This window comes from Arachis hypogaea, chromosome 1, assembly GCF_003086295.3.
Source record: "Arachis hypogaea cultivar Tifrunner chromosome 1, arahy.Tifrunner.gnm2.J5K5, whole genome shotgun sequence".
NCBI lineage: Eukaryota > Viridiplantae > Streptophyta > Magnoliopsida > Fabales > Fabaceae > Arachis > Arachis hypogaea.
In genome coordinates, this window is record NC_092036.1 from 39,384,626 (window position 1) to 39,405,762 (window position 21,137).

Genomic DNA, 21,137 nt, shown 5'->3' on the forward strand with positions numbered 1-21,137 from the left:
ACATCTTATACCCTTTTCATAGCATTTTCTTAGTATTTTTAAGCAAATTTTATTAAGTTTTGGTATGTTTTAGTGCAAAAATCACCTTTTGGATGCTATTTTGAGTTTTTGTGTTTTTTCTATGATTTTATGGGATTTTTGGGCGAAATTGGCAAGATTGACAAAGTCTTGTTAAGAGATAAATAAAGGATAGCAGATGTTGTCAAATCCTGACCTCCTTGCATTCCAAAGAGCTTATCTTAAGTTACAGAGGTCCAATTGATGCAGTCTTAGCAGTGTTGGAAAGCTAACTTCCAAAGTTTTCCAGTAATATATAATAGTTGATACTTCTCTTCCAGAATTATGCCCAAAAGTGGCATTGAACGTCTACATCTGGAGTTCAACGCCCAAGAAGGACCAGCCTCCAGCGATGAATGCCCAAAACTGGCATTCAACGCCAGCTAGTGAGTAGAGAGCAGCAAGTTTGTCCCCTAACTGGCGTTCAACACCCATTCTCCAAGTTGGACACTAGGTTTGGACGAAGCACATGACTAAAGTGGGCCCAAAGTAGATTTTAGCACTCCTTAGCTTAGTGTCTCTTATCCTAGTACTTTTTAATTTTAAATTAACATCTTTTAGGGTTAGTATCTCCTATTTAAAGAGGAGATCACTTAGTTTTATGCATCACTTTTTACTATCAGATACATCTAAGTTTTCTCTGTAAATTATGAACAACTAAACATCCTAGGTTAAGGTTAAGAGCTCTGCTTATTCTCATGGATTAATAATATTAATTTTTCTATTTTAATATATGTTTGATTCCATTCTATGATGTATTATCGTTCTTCATCTAATGAATTTGGGGTGGAACAGAAGTATGACCCCTTATTCTATATGGGTTCTTGTGAGTCTTTGACCGGATAGTATTGAGCTAAAGCTTGAGAATACATCTCCTAAACCAACAAGTTATCTGGGCTAATAGGGATATGTGACATATAATCTTGTTAGTTGTGGGTAGTTGATGAACAGATTTTTAAACCAAGCAATAATCCTTTCATACAAAAGATTGTTTATCACAAGTAACAAACCCCTAAATTTATAAACTGAAGTATTGAACCTCGGGTCATTCTCCCTAGGAATTACAATAAAGTGTCTTGTTATTGGTTAGAAATGTATTTGGGGTTTTGGATAAGAAGCATGAAAGTAAATGGCAATGAAAATAAACTAACAACTATAAAAGGCTCTTGGCAAGGTATGAAAATTAGAAGTCCTATCCTAGTTATCCTTCTCAATTGTGATGAGAATTGTTCATTGCTACCACTTAGTTAACCCTTACTAAATAAAGGAAAGTCAAGTGGATGAATTGACTTGAGCCACAAGTCCTAGCCAACTCCCAAGGAAAGACTAGCTTTAGTGCACTCCAAACCAATTAGCAATCTCTCCAATTACCAATCAACAAAGGAATCAGATAACTCAAGTGTCACTAATTACTCTACCTAGGCCAAGAGGAACAAAATCTATATTATATCTAGAAGAGGCATTTCAACAAACACATAAAAGGCAATAAAAGTAAACAACATAAATTGCAAGAATTAAAGAGAGATCTAACTACAAAGGCAAGAGATCAACAATAGAAAAACAAAGAAGAACAATTATTATGAATTACCTCTTATTGAATTGAAAGAAAATGGAAGAAACAATAGTAGATCTACAACAAAGTATAAGAACAACATAAAGGATATTACAATAAAAGAATGGAAGAAGAATGAATGTAACAACAAGGAATTGAGAAGATAGAAGTAGAAGAAGATGAATTAAAATCTAGATCTAAGAACTAAACCTAATCCTAATCCTAATCCTAGAGAGAAGTGAGAGCTTCTCTCTCTAGAAACTACTTCTAAAACTAAACTATGACTAATGGTAACTAACTTCTAAAGTATGAGAGTATGTTCATTCCCCCTTCAATCCTTGGCTTAAATAGCATCAGAAATGAGTTGGATTGGACCCACAAGACTTCTAAAATCGCTGGCCACGTTTTGCTTTAAGTGAACCAGGTGGCAGCAACGGTGCGTGTGCGTACTATGCACGTATGCGTCACCATGCGTGGTTCAACCATAGCAAATCTTATATCGTTTCGAAGCCCCGGATGTTAGCTTTCCAACCCAACTGGAACCGCATCATTTGGACCTCTGTAGCTCAAGTTATGGTTGTTTAAGTGCGAAGAGGTTGGCTTGACAGCTTTCCGGTTCTTTCATTTCTTCATGAGTTCTCCAACTTTTCATGCTTTCTTTCTTCATTCCCTTGATCCAATCTTTGCCTCCTAAACCTTAAATCACTTAACAAACATATCAAGGCATCTAATGGAATCAAGGAGAATTAGATTTAGCTATTTTAAGTCCTAAAAAGCATGTTTTCACTCTTAAGCACAATTAAAGGAGAATATAAAAAACCATGCTAATTCATTGGGTAAATGTGAGAAAAGGTCTACAAAATACTCTAAATTCAATACAAGATAAATCATCAATTTGGGGTTTATCAGTAATTGAGTTTTTTGTGGCGCTAAGGCTAGAATATTGAGTTTCATTCTCCGATCCGAAAGATCTGACCTTGTCTGTGGCACTTTAAGTAGGATCAAGGGAGAGTAGATTGCGTGAGCTTCATCTTCGTTCATATTAAATAACCACTGACAACGGCGTTTGATGTGAATTAGAGGAGATTAACTGATTACGAACCATGGCATTAATCACTTACAACTTTGCCATAGAATGAATCATTCATTGTTAAAGTAGTCAGTAAGAAGTACTAATCTGGAAAGATAAAGCATCTTTACAGCCTTAACTGATTTCTCATTATTGTGTCTACGTCAATTCGTTACTGCTTTCTTTACTATTTTGTTTTATGCGCCTACAACAACAACCACTCTCTTTCTATTCACCTGACTAAGATCTGCAAGATAACCATTGCTTGCTCAATCCAACAATCCTCTTGGGATCGACCCTCACTCACCTAAGGTATTAATTGGACAACCCAGTACACTTGCCGGTAAAGTGGTGCGAGTTCAATTTTGTGCATCAGATGTCCTCTCTATGAATGTCATTCGAACTAAAAATGGGCACCTACAATATAACAATAAATACTTCAGGGATGTGTTGACATTTGACTCCATGTATAGGTAAAACTTGTATAACAGGACCTTGGTAATATTTTTGGATACCAACCACCATAAATAGACTATTATTTTTGGATCTGCTTTGCTAGAGGATGAGAAGATTCCATCCTACAAATGGTTGTTGAGTAGCTTCCTGAAGCTAATAAAGCACAAGAAACCCAAAGTGGTTGTCACAGATTTTGATAAATCCATTCAAGAGGCTATTAGAAGTGAATTTCCGAATGCGACACAAAAACTGTGCACCTAGCATCTTTCTCAGAGTGTTGTTGTGAATATTAAGGACAAAGAGTTTTGTGTTGCATTTAAGACAACCATGAATGGTAATTTTGATGTGGAAGAGTTCAACAATTATTGTGTGGTTATGGTGGTGCCATTCGGTCTAGAGTATAATGATTGGGTTGCAAAGACATACATAAAAAGAGATATGTGAGCAAATACTTACTTGGGTGGAAGTTTTGTATTGGTATTCAAACTACTTTTCGGTGTGAGAGTAGTATTCATCGCTGAAGAAATTTATCAAGTCTGGAGATTGCTTACTTAAGTTGGTTGGGAACCTAGATCGGGTAATCAAAGATTATTGAAATAATAAATTCATTATAGATTATAAGATACTACTCAGATCCGATGATGACTACAATTGTCAAAACCTTGGAAATTTCTTCGAGTCAGTTGTACACAAGAGAGATATTCTATAAAAAGGAAAAACAGATCGAAGGGGTTACCGCCTTGTTAGTTTTGCACAAGGACAGTATTGGTAGCATCGAGAATTTCATATTGAGAAAGTTTTAAAGCCCCAATATGTGTACTCGGTGTTGTTGGATAGAGGTTGTGATAAGTATGCATGCTCTTGTAAGTTGTGGGAGAGATTAAAGATTCATTGCTTCCATATATTTTGTGTCCTTAAAGAACTAGAGAAAGAAGAGCTGCCCAGTCGATTGGTGCTATGTAAGCGGTGTAAAGATGCCAAAGTAGTTGATAGTAATAGTAAAGATGCGCCACTGGATCCTAAGGAAGGATTTCACATTAGATACGGTACATTGTGGAGTATCTGCTTGTCGATGTATTTTTCAGCTACGTAAGCCTCTAAAACATACGACACTGTCATGACGGAAGTTGCTAGAATGTCGAAGCATTTTGAATCTTTTTTTGTCATACAACAAAAGAGTTATTGTGTCCAAGACGTGGCAGATCGGTCTCACATCTTCGACCCAAAGGTTATTTGGTCGAAGGGTGCACCCCGTGAGAGCACAAATACCAATAACGGGAGACGTTGTAAATAGTGCCTTGATTCGGCCATAACAGAAGAAATTACGTCGCCACCGACGACAATGCAAATGATGAGGTTAGCATTTGTTGGTGAATTTTGGAGATTATGGTGTATTGTATTCCCTCATGTGGTCATACATCATATTGTCACTTGTTACTTAGTCGATGATATTTAAAGTGCGTTATTGTTAACAATTGGTGTACGTTGATATCACGAGCCGATATTATTTTGCAGGACAACGGACTCGGCCATAAGCGAGTTTAGTCATTTAGAAAGAGGCCACGAAGAACCTAGGTGGATGGACGCGACTGCCTGTGAATAAAATGTTCAGCTAATTAGGATAAAATTATATGGTTTTTTATTTGCTTGTCCATTTTCATGATTCTAGTTGTGTTGCTATGTCAAACGGTATTAAGGTAGGTTATTGTGACATGAATGTTGATTAATGTGTTGCTTATGCTATGAATATAAGACTCGTTTGAACAAAAAATTGTGACTTGGGATACAATTGACTCTATTCGTGTAGTGTTTTTTTAATCAGTTTTCTAGATTAATCTTTGAATACTGTTCCTTTAGGATGAAGGGCTTGTGATGGATAGCGATGAGTATTATTTAGTTTCAGTTGAGAGCATGCACAAGACTCAGGAGCCTTATGCATTTCTTAATATGTTATGAGTTTAGGGTGATATAACATGCATATATTATTCAAAGTTGAAAACTAATATAACAGATAATTGGAGTGCATAAGATTGTGAGTGAGAACATGATATTTTTAATCCCTCCTTTTTTTGTCATTGTTACAACCTTGTTCTCAAGAAATTTAGACTTTTTACAACCTTTTATAACTTGTTTCAAATGACTTTATCTAAGTAATTACTTGGAGAGCACTTCATATAAATCGTGCTACAATATTTCACCATGAGAAATTAAAACTTTGTAGTAAAAAATAATTCAAGTATATCTACGGACATAATTGGAAGCCATGAGATTGGTTTTTTAAATAAAGGCATAATATGCATTAAACATAAGTTTCTGTGATAGTAGATAATCCGCATAACATAATAAGCATAATATGGTAGGCAGGCCGATCATAACATTGTTAAGTCACAAATTGAATATACTAATTAGATTACAAAATAATGCTATAGATATATCAGAATAGGAAAAAAGTTCTTTGGTTATAAGCCATGGTCGTCTTCAACTTGACAAAATGAACAATCGAGTTGGTTACGCCTTCGTATACATTGATATGTTTTGTTGTTTCTTACATATTGGTCTGCCTAAAAAAAGGTTTCTTTCGCAAAGTATGTTTTCAAGGTTGCTCTTATGAAGCAACTGAGAAACTCCTCCAGTATTCCAAAGTTGGCTTAATAGTTTTCATTCTATGATCATTGTGATACTTTATTACCATGTCGATTGCAAGGCACATCCTGCTGTAGTTGGTGACAATATGAAATGGCTAGAATATTGTCAGCACACTTATAGAAGTATAAAAAATTATGCAATGTAAGTCTATATGTAAATTTATTGTAAGGGTTTAGGCACCTAATGTTAGTTTACATGTAAGGGTTTAAGCAATTCAAATTATACGTCAACAACGTAGTCATATAACAAGTGATACATGATCATCCACTATGCTACAAAAACACCACACATTTGTTGCTATAACGTTATGCTCTTAATCGAAAAAAAAGATTTAATAAGTACCTAATCAGATTTCAAGGATTGTTGACCAATTGTAATATGGTTACAATTGCAAGCAGGGCATAAAATTTCTTTTGGTTGAGACTAAATATGTTATCTTTATAGAAGTTGTTCAATAACCTTGGGCTCTTTAATTGAAAACTCACTGCATTCAATTTTATCGTTGTTTGCATTAGTGTACCAAGTAGAGTCATCCAAAAGATCATCCATAAAGATTGTCGATGGCATAGTTAGAGTTAGTTTTTGTCAGCCGTATCTTCAAATATAAAATTACACAGAAACAATAAACAATACTAGTTTAGTTGGATTTCAATTGGTAATACATTCAATGCTACTTAAGTGGCCATATTTTTTTAACATTCATGAATAATTTTTAGCAGCATTTTCTAATATCTACAGTAACACAAAACCAATAATGAATCTAGAATATGTATTATATATTAGAAGACTTTCATGGTACACACCCCAAAAATTACTATGAATAGGCTTATAATTCAACAACTTATAAATGACAACTATAACAATAGCAAAGGAGTCTCAATTTAAAATTAGATAATAATGTCAAATACATAGAAAAATATATATATTTTACAAATATATATTTGTTATAATAAATATACAGTTACGCTAATATTTCTTTATACGTACTATTATTATAATCAATAGGATTCTTTAACAGATCTCATACTAGGATAGCCATAATGTGAACATAAATTTATGAAAAACTATCTTTTCATAAAGAAACTCATACAAACACAGAGGACGTGGAAAAAATTTACAAGTAGGGTTTGAAAAAGTTTAAATCATTCTTTAGCAATAATATTTATAAATATATATTAACTACATTTTGTCATATGAAAATTTTAAATTGTTATTGTTTTCTTCGATTTAAATTATAGTTTTTGCTAATAGTTATGTTAGCTAAAATCTATTTACAACTCATAATAGCATATGTGCCCCATTTGGGGTAGGGATGTAGCACACAACATAAACTATGATGCCATTTTGTAAATTTATTTATAAATCAAAGTAAATTTATTTGACTATAAAAATATTAAATAAAATCGAACGTTTATCTGTATAAATGCAAAAAAGTAATCTTTGACTTGGCTATGCAGGACCTCAGCGAGTCAAAAGAAACCAGCTCTCCTCGTGCAAGGTCAACGATGATAAGAGACCAATAGTTATCACACCACATGGGGCATTAAATCTGTCTCGGATAAGGAAAACACAATGTATATTCACTTATAAGCTATGTTCATGTAAACGCAACGTACAATCATAAATGCATATGTAAATACCTTTAGGAGTTAGGATTTCGTCGACATACCCCATGAAATCCTTTCTTATGGCAGAAATGCTTGTCTGCGGTATAGGACCTCGTCCAATTGCTATTTGTTGCAGAATAAAAATGTTACAATACGGTCAGTGTATTCGTTAGTTAAAACCCTCATCCGTTATAAGCATTTGACATTTTTGAATTTAACTTTAACGAATAGGATGAATAGTATGATACATTCCGGGATAATGTTACTAATCGCAAAGATCATCGGAAGAAACTATTGTAGCCTTGTGGAGTCTAGAGCAAGCATCCTTGCTAGCAGAATGAATACCTGTGTAATGCAGCAGACGAACATTAAAATCAAAGCTTCGTGTCCTACAAAATAATTGGCAATCGAATTAGATTCATTAATCATGACAGTGTTACATACTCATACAAGTGTATTGTGCAAAATAAAGATGAAAATAATTCTCTTTAAGGTAAACTTGCTCTTGATCCAAGGTGGTATTGATGATGTAAGCTGTAGCAACTAGGTGCAATCCATTTCTCTCCATATCCTGAGTTGGTTGAAAAATGACCGGCATACCCTGATCAATGAAGGCTATAGATGAAGTGTTTTGGAAATAATAAAAATTCACATTAAATGAAACCAATGCCAATATTACAACCAGGTTTTGAGTCAAACCTTGGGAATTTTGTTACCATTGTCTTTTGCCATAAAGCTACAATCTATATGCCGATGTTACATGAACTTTTGTTGAAGTGCTCGAACCCAAGCAATCTTTACGATCGTATTTATTACGTAAGAGATGTGAGGTTCGTGCCCTCAGGTAAAACCATCAATGCCAAAAATAGATTGCACTTTATCCTAAGACTAGACTTTGTTGTCGCAGTCTTGGATGAAGCATTTGAGTTAGCTTTGCCGCACGTGAACTTAAAGGATCTGTCTTCTGAGTTGCTCATATGATTTGATCATGGAATGTAGTTGGAGTCATTCTTTGTTGGTGTTGGTATTAGTCTTACGTTGTTTGTATGTTTGTAGCTTTAGCTTAGCCTTCTTAGTAGTTTTTTATTGTCGTTGTCACCCAGTTCTTGGAGCGAATGGTGTTCAGAGAATTATTTTTGGGAGATTCTTCTTTCCTACCTATGGCTTGGTGCAACATTACGAGCACATCCTGATTGATTTATATATCTCTGGTTTTCAATGATAGCTTTCAAATTATTTATCTGTTACTGAATCATCTCAACGTGTAAAGCCAAATTTGAGCCAACACCTACATTTCCAGGACGATAGGTGGCCTTGTTCCTAAGCAAAGAATTACTAGTTTTTTAAACACATGGCAATCGCAAACAAAATATTTTGTTCATCCACTACAACATATGCCAGACACATTCACATTTACAGCACGATGATTGAAGAAAATACCTCTACGACACCGCTAGGGTTAGAGCCTCGCTTAAGCATGGACTTTGGTGCAATTTTTGGTAAACATGCGTGGTTGCTACCAGTGCCTAAGCTTCTTTGTCTTTAGAGGAAACCACCACCGGGCCATCCAAGACCTCCATCTTACTTTCCATTGTGCAAGGAACTTGCATACATCCATCGTCGTCAGTAGTCCAGTTGACGGTTTAGAATACTCTAACAATGGTGAAAAAAGAGTGAGTTTGGGATGACATGAAGGTGGTCTAAAGGCAAAATTATTCGTGGATGTGAAGTCATCGTAGGTTACTCTGGTTTGTGATCTTGTGTTATGAATGAACCCTAACTAATGTTATACAATGGGATTAGGGTTTTGAGTAGATGGGACATCCAAGATGGCCGATTTGTGCTATAAGTAGAATGTTACAGAATATTTTTAGGCCCAATTCTATGTTTATTTTTTTTGTTTGGATGGATACCATTTGGATTATTATATGTTAGGACTCCAGTTTCATCTGTTTTTTTAAACTACATGTTAAGTTCGTTGTTTGTTCGTAGTTGAAAAATGTGAAAGTCCAAAAATTTTGAAATACACACAACAAAATGGGTTGTAAGATGACGTCATACTAGTCTGATTATAGAAAATGGTTTGAATATAAAGAAAATGTCATTGTTCATGAAAATCCCAAATCAAGATACAAATAACAATAAATAGTTTGTTTTTATTATGATTTTATCATTCAGAGGTCAAAAACACAGAAAATTAGTCAATTCTAGGTCAAGATATTGTCATCTCGAAGATATGGAATTTGAAATCTTTAGTGCCTACCATTTCATATATTGTGTGGACGGAGTACTAGCTATTCATATATCATAATTAATCCACAACAAAAATGCATTATTTTACTAGTTACTGTAGGTAGGAACAATTATACTGAAGGTTTAGAAATCATATATAGCAATAAGTGAAGTAGCATTGAAAAGGACAACACCATGTGTACAATACTAAGAGAATAAATTAGATGTTTAGAAAAATGGCTATGCGTTGTAGATATGCAGAGATGTAGCGTGCATGTAAATAAGAATGACCTAAATTGACTACTTTGACCATTGCCTTCGTGAATAATGTGAAAACTCTAACTATATCCTTTATCCTCCACTTGGCTCACTAAGGAAAAAAGCTTATAACATGGATCCCTAAGGCATCTTACTATTAGCATTCTTTCACAAATATAGATGATGCATAAAGCTAGACCATGTTACTGTGCACATAGTTTGTCATGTAATGGAATAAAAAGTCTTAGCATATGCAAATGACACATTCGTAAGCTACTTTCAACCTTTTCAATGATATAAATTTTGAGGCATTGTCACAAAAGGGACCACAAAGACAAGAACAAATGGGTAAGAGAAGTACCTATTAAGGGTCAATTTGGATTGGTGGCCAAGAATATATTTTCTGACGAAAAATTTTGTGGCCCAACAAATATATCCTTACAAGAGAGAATAAATCCAGCAATGTCATTGGAATGACGGTGGGCCTTTGCTTAACTTAGTTCACCCGCCATGGCCATAGGAAGCATGCATTAAAGATAAAATTTGTGTGAAATTGTGTGATTTTTATGACAAATGGATTGGACTTTGTGGGATCCATGACCAAAACCCATCAGACATTGACTGAAAACGTGATTTTAACTGGTTAAAAGAATTAATACATTGGTGTAAAAAAGAAGGAATAACGTGCTTTGTGTGACTAGAAAAAGCTTTAGTATAGGGTAATACTCTTGTCAAATCCTTCCACACATCTCATATCAAACTAAATACTTTACTTATAGCTGGACCAGTTTGCATGGTTTTATTAGTCTAATATGGTAAACCAAATTATAAAAACCATACTAAAAGGAACATAGAGATCCTTCTTCGGTGGCGTAACCAAATAAATGTTGTTTTAACCATTTTTCTCAACGTCTTTTCTAGTTTACACTTCACTTAAAATGACATGAATTTAAAATTTTTTTCTGTCTCATGATCATAGTTATCAGAACCGAACCGGTGATCGAACTAGTCAAGCAACTGCGTCACTGGGTTATTGGTTCAACCGGTGAGTTACTGGTTGAACCGATTGACTCGGTCTTATATAAATAAAAAATAAAAAATAGTAAAAATTTTAAAACTAAAATTTAAAATACATATTTTCACTAATATTTTAAGAATATCTAGCTATTCTAAAACAATATAAAACAGGAACAATAAGTATTTTGTTAATTTTATTCTATCATAAATATTTTTATTTTATTTTTATATTAAAATAACTATTATTTTCAAATTTTAATCATTTATTAATTAGTTTATATCTATTATACTATTATATACTACAAGTATTTATTAAAAAATAATATTAATATATTATATAATTATGAAAAGAAAAAATAAGTGAGTTTATAATTATTGTTAAATAAAAATATAATTAATTTAAGAATGAGTGAGTTTATAACTAAAATTAAAATAAATTAAATAGAAGTAAACTATTTGATATATATATATATATATATATATATATATATATATATATATATATATATATATATATATATTATAATTTGCGTATATATTTCTGAGAAACAAGACAGCTCAATGGCAAGAAAGGTTTTTATCTCACAAAAGACAGGGGTTTGGACCCCATATCACACATTTTGGGTAATTTTTACTTTCAAACAGTTCGGTTCACTAGTTTTTCGATCGAACCAGTCAGTCCGATCCGGTTTTAATAACTATGCTCATGATATAATTTTATTCAACATATGTGAGTGAACATTTTTTTACATCAATTTTCTAAGAAAGATAACATCGCATTATAAAGGTTCATAGTGAATTCCAACCTCGGAAAATCACCTATTCTTTCAACAATTGCATTCTCCCAAATAAATTATATGATTACCTAAATTACAACTTAAGAGAAAAAAATTATATGAGTATACTAATGATTGGACTCTTGACGGTTTAGAATTTCACAAATGAAAGCTCATTGTAAAAGTATAGTTTCTAAACCAACAATAGTCCTTTCATACAAAAATTTTGGTTGTCACAAAGAACAAACCCCAAATAAGAATTAACCAGAGTATTTGGACTCCGGGTCATCTCACGAGGAATTGCAATGAAGCGTATGATTATTGGCTATGAGGGGATAAAGGGGTTTGATTTGATGTTGGGGGCAAGAACTTAAATAGGCAAGAAAAGTAAATCAAGTAAGCAATTAAAGAAAGCAAGTAATAAAGAGAGACATTCATGGCAAGGGTTGAGATCATAGGCTTTCTATCCTAGTCATGCATTGATTAATTCATCTTATTTAGTCAACTCCAACAAACGGAAGAAGGTATAATGTCATCTTCACATAGGAAGAATGTCAAACAAGACTAATTAATCATGTCACAAATATAAACAAGAATTTATCTCATTACATCATCTCCAACATTGGAAGAAGGTATCATATTATCTTCCATGAGAGAAAGTCTAATAAGACTAGCTAATCTCAATCCAAAAGTCCTAATCAACTTACAAATTAAATTAGCAAAAGATTAGCGTCAATGGAAACAATATTAGCTAACAACTCTAGATCACCAACATGAGTTGGGTTTTTTATTACTCAAGATTGCCTAATTACTCTTTCCAAGCCAAGAATGCTCAAAATCTACTCTAAAGCCCAACCAAGCATTTTGTCAAACACTTGGTGGGTACAAATGGAAAGCATGGTAAAAATGCAAGAATAATAAATCTAACAACTACAAATTGCAAGAAAAGTAAATTCACCACTCAAATCAACAATAAAAGAACAACAAACATTAAATTGCATTAAAAGTAAACAAGATCCAACATGATTGTTCATAAACATAAAAGAGACATAAATGTAAAATTGACAAGAGAACTAAGAAGAATAGAGTAGTAGAAGCAAGAATTCATAGAAGAATTAAGATGAAAACATGAAATTGAACCTAGATCTAAGGATATTAACCTACCCTAACCTAATTCTAGAGAGAAGAGGGAGCTTCTCTCTCTAGAAACTAAACTACATGATGCTAACACTTCAAACATATGCTCCCCTTTTGCTCAAGCTTGAATTCTTCATGAAATAGCATTGGAAATGAGTTGGATTGGGCCCAAAATGAGCTAGAAATCGCTGGCCACGAGTTGCTTCTTAGTGAATCACGTGCATCATCGGCGCATCCGTGCAAAGTGCACGTGTGTGCCCCTATACGCGATGCAACATATGGTAAAATTTATATCATTTCGAAGCCCCGGATGTTAGCTTTCCGATGCAACTGGAACCGCCTCATTTGGACCTCTGTAGTTCCCCCACTTGCATGCTTTTCTCCTCACTTCTTCTATCCAATACTTGCCTTATGAACCTGAAATCTCTCAACAAACACATCAAGGTATCGAATGGAATTTAAAGTGAATTGAATTTATCTATTTTAAGGCCTAAAAAGCATGTTTTTACATTTAAGCATAAATTAAGGGAGAATTACAAAACCATGCTATTTCATTGAATAAATATGAGAAAATGTGATAAAATCCTCCAAATTAAGCACAAGATAAACCACGAAATCGGGGTTTATCAAATCTCCTCACACTTAAACTAAGCATGTCCTCATGCTAAAATCAAGAAAGAAGCAAAGAGACATCAACATTTATTCAATGCAAACTAACTACATGCAACCTATCTATATGCAATCTATCTATATGAATGCATCCACTTAGTCAAAATAAATCAATTTCTAAGAATACATATACAAGCACAAGGGCTAAAGTAATAGCAATCAAAGTAAACCCACAATTGAATTGAATCATTGAAAGATTTTTACAAACTCGCAAGAAAAGATGATCATGGATAGGGACATGTAATTGAGCAATCAAACCCTCACCGGATGTGTATCCGCTCTAGGCACTCAAGTGTATAGGGTTGATTCACTCAATTCTCCCCTAATCATGCTTTCCAAGATTTATTTTTCATCTAACAATCAACAATTATTTTATGCATGCATACAAATATCAAGAGGTCTTTCCCATAGGTTGTAATGGGGCTAGGGTCAAAGTGAGGATGCATATGGTCAAGTGAGCTAGAAATTTGAATCTTTGATTAACTTAAACTTCCCACCTAACCTATGACAACCTATATAATTCTAAACTAACCTAACTACCCATTCTTCACTTTTTTTTGCACACTCATGCATTCTCTTTTGATCACCACCCATATGCATTGACTTTTATTGAACCTTGCTTTGGGGCATTTTGTCCCTTTTTTTATTGCAATTCTTTGTCTTTCTTTTTCTATTCTTTTGATATATATATATATATATATATATATATATATATATATATATATATATATATATATATATATATATATATATATATATATAAGGTGTAGTCTATGGTGGCCACAAGTTTTGGTGCCTATAGTGGCTGTGGACTTCACAAAATGATATTTTCAACCAAATAAAATGAAAAATTGAAGCAGGTTTCAGTTTTATTAATAAATAATGACATGTTTATGAGTGTAAATAAAAGAAAAAATTAGACCATTTATCATATTTTTGACAAAAAATGATCTATCGTTTTCTCTCGTCGTCGGAAATGGAGTCGCTACCAATGCCCAAAATTTAAAAAATGATAGTATCTAAAAATACTTACATTACATTAATTTTTTTTCTCATGTTAATAAATAATTATTTATATCTTTTATTTTTAATTAAAATAATCATTTTATTCTGCAATAAAAATTTTGAAGTCTAAAGTTACTGTTATTAATTAAATTTTAATATTAGTAAAGTAAAATTTAAAATTATTAATTACAAAAAAAAAGTATAAGTAGATAATGAAAATATTAATGCAATATAAGTATTTTTAGATACTATCATTTTTTAAATTTTGGGCATTGGTAGCGACTTCATTTCCGACGACGAGAGAAAATGATAGATCATTTTTTTGTCAAGAAATATGATAAATGGTCTAATTTTTTCTTTTATTTACACTCATAAACATGTCATTATTTATTAATAGAACTGAAACGTGCTTTAATTTTCCATTTTATTTGGTTAAAAATATCATTTTGTAAGTTCATAGCCACCATAGGCACCAAAACTTGTGGCCATCATAGACTCTACCTATATATATATATATATATATATATATATATATATATATATATATATATTTCTTTATTTTATATTATTTTTTTCTTTTTGCAATAAAATATATACAAAAGTATCAATGCATATGCTTTTACATTCAATGCATGAGTATATACCCAATTTTCCAAAATATTGACAAAAATACAAAAATACACTTTCATCCCAACCAATGTTCCCAACTCTCCCAAACTTGAATGATAAGCACTCTCACTAGTCTAAGCTAATCAAAGATCCAAATAAAGACATTTATTGTTTTTCGCTTTAGGCTTGTAATGTGCTAAAATTAAGAACAAATGGGTTAAGCATAGGCTCAAGATTGGTTAACAATGGAAGATAAAAGGTAGGCTATTTGGGTAAGTGAGCTAATGAAACAATGGCCTCAATCATATAATGCATGTATACATAAAATAATGGACATATAGAATCAAACAAATCAAAGATTACAATCATAGAAAGAGAATAATGCACACAAGAATGAAAATAAGTGGTTATATGATCTAACCACACAATTAGGCTCGAATCTCACATGCTTGTGTTCTTAGCTCAAGAACATGATCCACAAAATATATAATTCAAGCAAGTTCTAAAAAAAATTTTTTAATCAATTGGGGTGCCCTATGGATAAAATTCTTGAAAAATTTCATGATTTTGACTAAGCGTAATATATACATATGCAAAATAAGAAAATACAACTAAAAATCCTAAAATGAAATGCAAAAGTGTTGGGATTAGAAACTTGTTACCCAAAAACGCCGAGTGGTCGTGTGACCTCCCCACACTTAAAAGTTTGCACCGTCTTCGGTGCACTCAAATATGAGCAAGGGGATACGGCGACTTTTTGAGTTGCTACCTTCAGCTGGTAGATCAACTGGTTGCTGCGTGTTCTACTCCCACTCCATTTTTGCTTGTGATTATTCATCCTGAACAATAGAAAACAGGATAGTAAGAAAAGTGAATGTGCAAGCAAGGAAGCGTAAATTGTTGGAACGAGGTAAATCACTAGAATGAAGTGAATGGATTAGTGTGAAATGATGAAAAATAGGGGTGTGGGTCCTAACTTGCATGCGGTTTAGAACTCACACCCTAGTATTTGAAAGCCATGTCACAATTGTACAAAAGAAGTATGCACTTCACTCATTCTAGTGTGCTTGAGATACTTTAAAAGACTTGTAGGTTAAGGCAACCAAACAAGTAGTGAAGAAGCATAAAAGCATTCAAGCAAAAATCAAGCAATTGTGAAATCGGATAGTGCATGGACATTGATTGATGTGTAAGTGAACTTAATGAACATAATGGTATATGAAACTTACACAATAATTAATGACACATATTGAAGTTGTTGCAACACCTAAGTGACATAGAGGTGAAACACATGGATGCTATGGAACTTAGGAAAAGGAAGATAGAAGTGAAAATCAATCGCATAGCAAGCATGGTCCACAAAGCTTTACAAAGCTCAAAAATATGTCACTAGGTAAGCTTTTGATCCAATTTCACAATTCTACAATCTCAATGCATGAAATAAGTGATGTAAATAAGGGTAAATCATAATCAAGCATCACCTAAAAAAATGCAATGATAATATATAATTGCCTAGCAATGGATGACGAATGCAGGTGGCCAAAACATGCACTTCAAAAGAGTTAAGAAGCTTAAAGGCAATGTAACATTCACTTGATGTTCACAAACATTAAGCATTAAGAACCCAAAACCAAGTGACAAAATATAACCTCAACAATAGAATCCAACAATGACAATTAACAACAATAATGTTAAACTAACATCCTATCAATAAGCAGTAGTAGTAAACAGTAAACAAGATTAGTAATCCAACACTTATAATGAGAAACAAAAATTAAACTAACTAACTAACTAAAAGAAATGGTGTTACATAATATTTGGTAGTGTTGGATGATGTTTGAAGGGTGGAAAGAAAAGAAGAGAAGAGAGTAGAAGGAAAGAAATGGGAAGAAGAGAAGAAAAGAAGATAAGTGGGACAGGGCAATCCACGCGTGCGCGTCATTGACGCGTGCGCGCAGAACGGTGAAATGGAAGCGACGCGTACGCGTGCAGTATGCATGTGCGTTGGTGGGTTATTTCGAGAGCGGCGCATCCGCGCAAGGTACGCGTGCGCGTGCCTTGGGGCACAAGGTTGGCACACTCCAGGCACAACTCTCGGGAAAATGTATGGAGGGTGAAAAAAATTCAATCCACGCGTACGCATACATGGCGCGTGCACGTGGATGGTTGAAAATACTTGGGTCACGCGTACGCGTAGAGTGCGCGTGCGCGTGGATGGTGCTCTGTTTTTCAAAATTTTTCTATGTTTTTGCACCAAACCAAGCATTCCAAACCTCCAAACAACTACCAAAACATCATAAAACCTTATTTAACCTACTAGACTCCCAATTAAATTCAACTAAGCAATCAAACAAGGAATTAAACCTATTTTACCAATATTTACAAAAAAAAAAGAAAATGAAAAGAATTTACCATGGTGGGGTGTCTCCCACCTAGCACTTTTGTTTATTGTCCTTAAGTTGGACTTATAGGGAGCTCTTCATCAAGGTGGCTTATGCTTATAACCATCTTGGAACATCCACCAATGCTTGGTTCTCCATTGTGCCCCAAGATTTCTTATTTGTTACACCAAATATTGATGGAGTTCTTCACAAGTGTGGGGCTCCCAAAGTTGATCTTCCTTGTGCAATCCGGGATTTCACACTTTGTTTTCACACCCGTCCTTGAGTTGATCATGGTGATTTTCTTCGGGTGGCAAGGGAGATGAATTCTTATGAAGGCACCAAACTACCCTCCTAGATCCATCTACTTGAGCAATACACCAATCCATGCTCTTCAATTTCGAGCTTTCAACCATAATGAGCCTAGACTTACAACGCAAACCACTAAACATCCTCCTCTTACGCTTAATTCCACAAAGCGCCCTAAGTTGGCCATCCGTCTCAAGCAAACCAAATTCAAGTGGGATAATAAAGCTAAGAGTTAGAAGTTTTACCCACTCAAATGAAGGATTAGATGACAACCTAGGTGGAGGAGTTTCCAACGGTCTTGACAAAGCATGCTCCACTCCCGTCCATCCTCTTCTAGAGGCTTCCACCACTTGGCAAGGTTCTTCAAGCTCTACCTCTTGCCAAGCTTCCTCAAGTTCACATTCTTCTTCACCAAATTCTTCTAGCTCTTCCCCATTACTCAAATCATAAATAGGAAGTTGAGTGAAATCTACCTCTTCATCAATTTCAAGTAAAGTGGGGAAGGGTTCTTCAAGCTCAAAGGGATCACATGTTGATTCGGAATCATCATAAATAGGAGGACCTATTGGTTGGAACACTTCTTCCAATTCTTCAATCACATTGTGTCTTGGAGGTTGTGCACTCTCCTCCTCAACATCAACTTCAAACTCCATGGAAGAAGGCTCTTCAAATTGTGATTCCTCTATGTACTCAACATATCCTAAGGTTCCAACCACTACTTCCTTTGGTTCAATCATCTCTACCTTCTCCTCTTGTTGCACTTCTTGCTTTAACTCTTCTTCTCCACCATGAAGATTCAAGTTCATTCCCTCACTAAGCTCCTTGGTTGCTTCTCCATATTCAACAATGGGAGTGCCTTGATCACATAGGCTTAGGAGGGATGAGACTATGTTGCCAACGGCTTCTACCATAATGGCCATTTTCTCTCTTAACTCCTCAAACTTCTTTGCATCCTCCTCTTATCGCCTTAAGAGATGAGATTCAAGATCTCTTAGTTCTAGCATGGGTGCTTCATCGGGAGGTGATGGTGGAAGAGAGGGTTCATTGTTTGAGGGAAGGTTGTTGTAATTGGAAGGTGGTTCATATTGGTGAAATTCTTGAGGTGGTATGTATGGATTTTGTGGTTCATGGGAGTATGGGTGTTGGAATGGTGGTGGCTCTAGATATGGTTCATATGGTGGTTGGTATGGTGGATATAGGTTAGGGTCATATGGAGGTGAATGGTGGTATGAGACTTGTGAGTATGGTGAAGGGCTATGTTGAGGAGTGGGATCATATGCATATGATGATTGTGGTTGACAACCACAATGAGAATCATCACATACATTAGATTGGTATGCATTAAGATTTGAATTGTACCCATAAGAAGCCGGAGGAGGTTGTTGCCAAGAAGGTTGTCCATAAGCTTGGGGCTCCTCCCACCTTTGATCTCCAAATCCTTGATGCACATCCTCATTGAAGCTTCCATCTCCTACAACATAGTTAGAATCACACTCATAACCAAAGTGAGGATACATAATGGAAAGAGAAAATAAAAACAAAAGCTAATAGAAAACAAGAGAAACAAAATTCTACAACTAGCAAATAAAGCAAAAAGCAAGATATTCACACTATTCACATATATACAATAACCAATAACATAATACCATTGCAATTCCCCGGCAACGGCGCCATTTTGATGATTGGACTCTTGACGGTTTAGAATTTCACAAATGAAAGCTCGTTGTAAAGTATAGTTTCTAAACCAACAATAGTCCTTTCATACAAAAATTTTGGTTGTCACAGAGAACAAACCCCAAATAAGAATTAACCAGAGTATTTGGACTCCGGGTCATCTCACGAGGAATTGCAATGAAGTGTATGATTATTGGCTATGAGGGGACAAGGGGGTTTGATTTGATGTTGGGGGCAAGAAATTAAATGGGCAAGAAAAGTAAATCAAGTAAGCAATTAAAGAAAGCAAGTAATAAAGAGAGACATTCATGGCAAAGGTTGAGATCATAGGCTTTCTATCCTAGTCATGCATTGATTAATTCATCTTATTTAGTCAACTCCAACAAACGGAAGAAGGTATAATGTCATCTTCACATAGGGAGAATGTCAAACAAGACTAATTAATCATGTCACAAATATAAACAAGAATTTATCTCATTACGTCATCTCCAACATTAGAAGAATGTATTATATTATCTTCCATGAGAGAAAGTCTAATAAGACTAGCTAATCTCAATCCAAAAGTCCTAATCAACTTACAAATTAAATTAGCAAAAGATTAGCGTCAATGGAAACAATATTAGCTAACAACTCTAGATCACCAACATGAGTTGGATTTTTTATGACTCAAGATTGCCTAATTACTCTTTCCAAGCCAAGAATGCTCAAAATCTACTCTAAAGCCTAACCAAACATTTTTTCAAACACTTGGTGGGTACAAATGGAAAGCATTATAAAAATGCAAGAATAATAAATCTAACAACTACAAATTGCAAGAAAAGTAAATTCACCACTCAAATCAATAATAAAAGAACAACACACATTAAATTGCATTAAAAGTAAACAAGATCCAACATGATTGTTCATAAACATAAGAGAGACATAGATGTAAAATTGACAAGAGAACTAAGAAGAATAGAGTAGTAGAAGCAAGAATTCATAGAAGAATTAAGATGAAAACATGAAATTGAACCTAGATCTAAGAGAGATTAACCTACCCTAACCTAATTCTAGAGAGAAGAGAGAGCTTCTCTCTCTAGAAACTAAACTACATGATGCTAACACTTTAAACAATTGCTCCCCCTTGCTGAAACTTGAATTCTACATGAAATAGCATTGGAAATGAGTTGGATTGGGCCCAAAATGAGCTAGAAATCGCTGGCCACGAGTTGCTTCTTAGTGAATCACGTGCATCATCGGTGCGTCCGTGCAAAGTGTTCGTGCGCGCCCCTATACGCGAAGCAACATATGGCAAAATTTATATCAATTTGAATCCCCAGATGTTAGCTTTCCAACACAACTAGAACCGCCTCATTTGGACCTCTGTAGCTCAAGTTATGATCGTTTGAGTGCGAAGAGGTCATACTTGACAGCTCTACGGTTCCTTCATTTCTTCATGAGTTCCCCCACTTGCATGCTTTTCTCCTCACTTCTTCTATCCAATACTTTCCTTATGAACCTGAAATCACTCAAAAAACACATCAAGACATCGAATGGAATTTAAAGTGAATTGAATTTAGCTATTTTAAGGTCTAAAAAGCATGTTTTTACATTTAAAGCATAAATTAAGGGAGAATTACAAAACCATGCTATTTCATTGAATAAATATGAGAAAAGGTGATAAAATCCCCCAATTTAAGCACA

At 34.3% G+C, this 21,137-nt stretch overlaps 1 long non-coding RNA gene across 1 annotated transcript; it reads right to left on the bottom strand.

The window, feature by feature from the left end:
- Positions 1-7,851: 7,851 nt before the first annotated feature.
- LOC112784524 (uncharacterized) lies at positions 7,852-8,981 on the bottom strand. The gene is made up of 3 exons (XR_003194049.3): positions 8,828-8,981; positions 8,087-8,707; positions 7,852-7,988 (listed from the first exon to the last, which is right to left on the bottom strand). It is a non-coding gene; the product is annotated as an uncharacterized lncRNA (long non-coding RNA).
- Between the last annotated feature and the right edge of the window lie 12,156 nt (positions 8,982-21,137).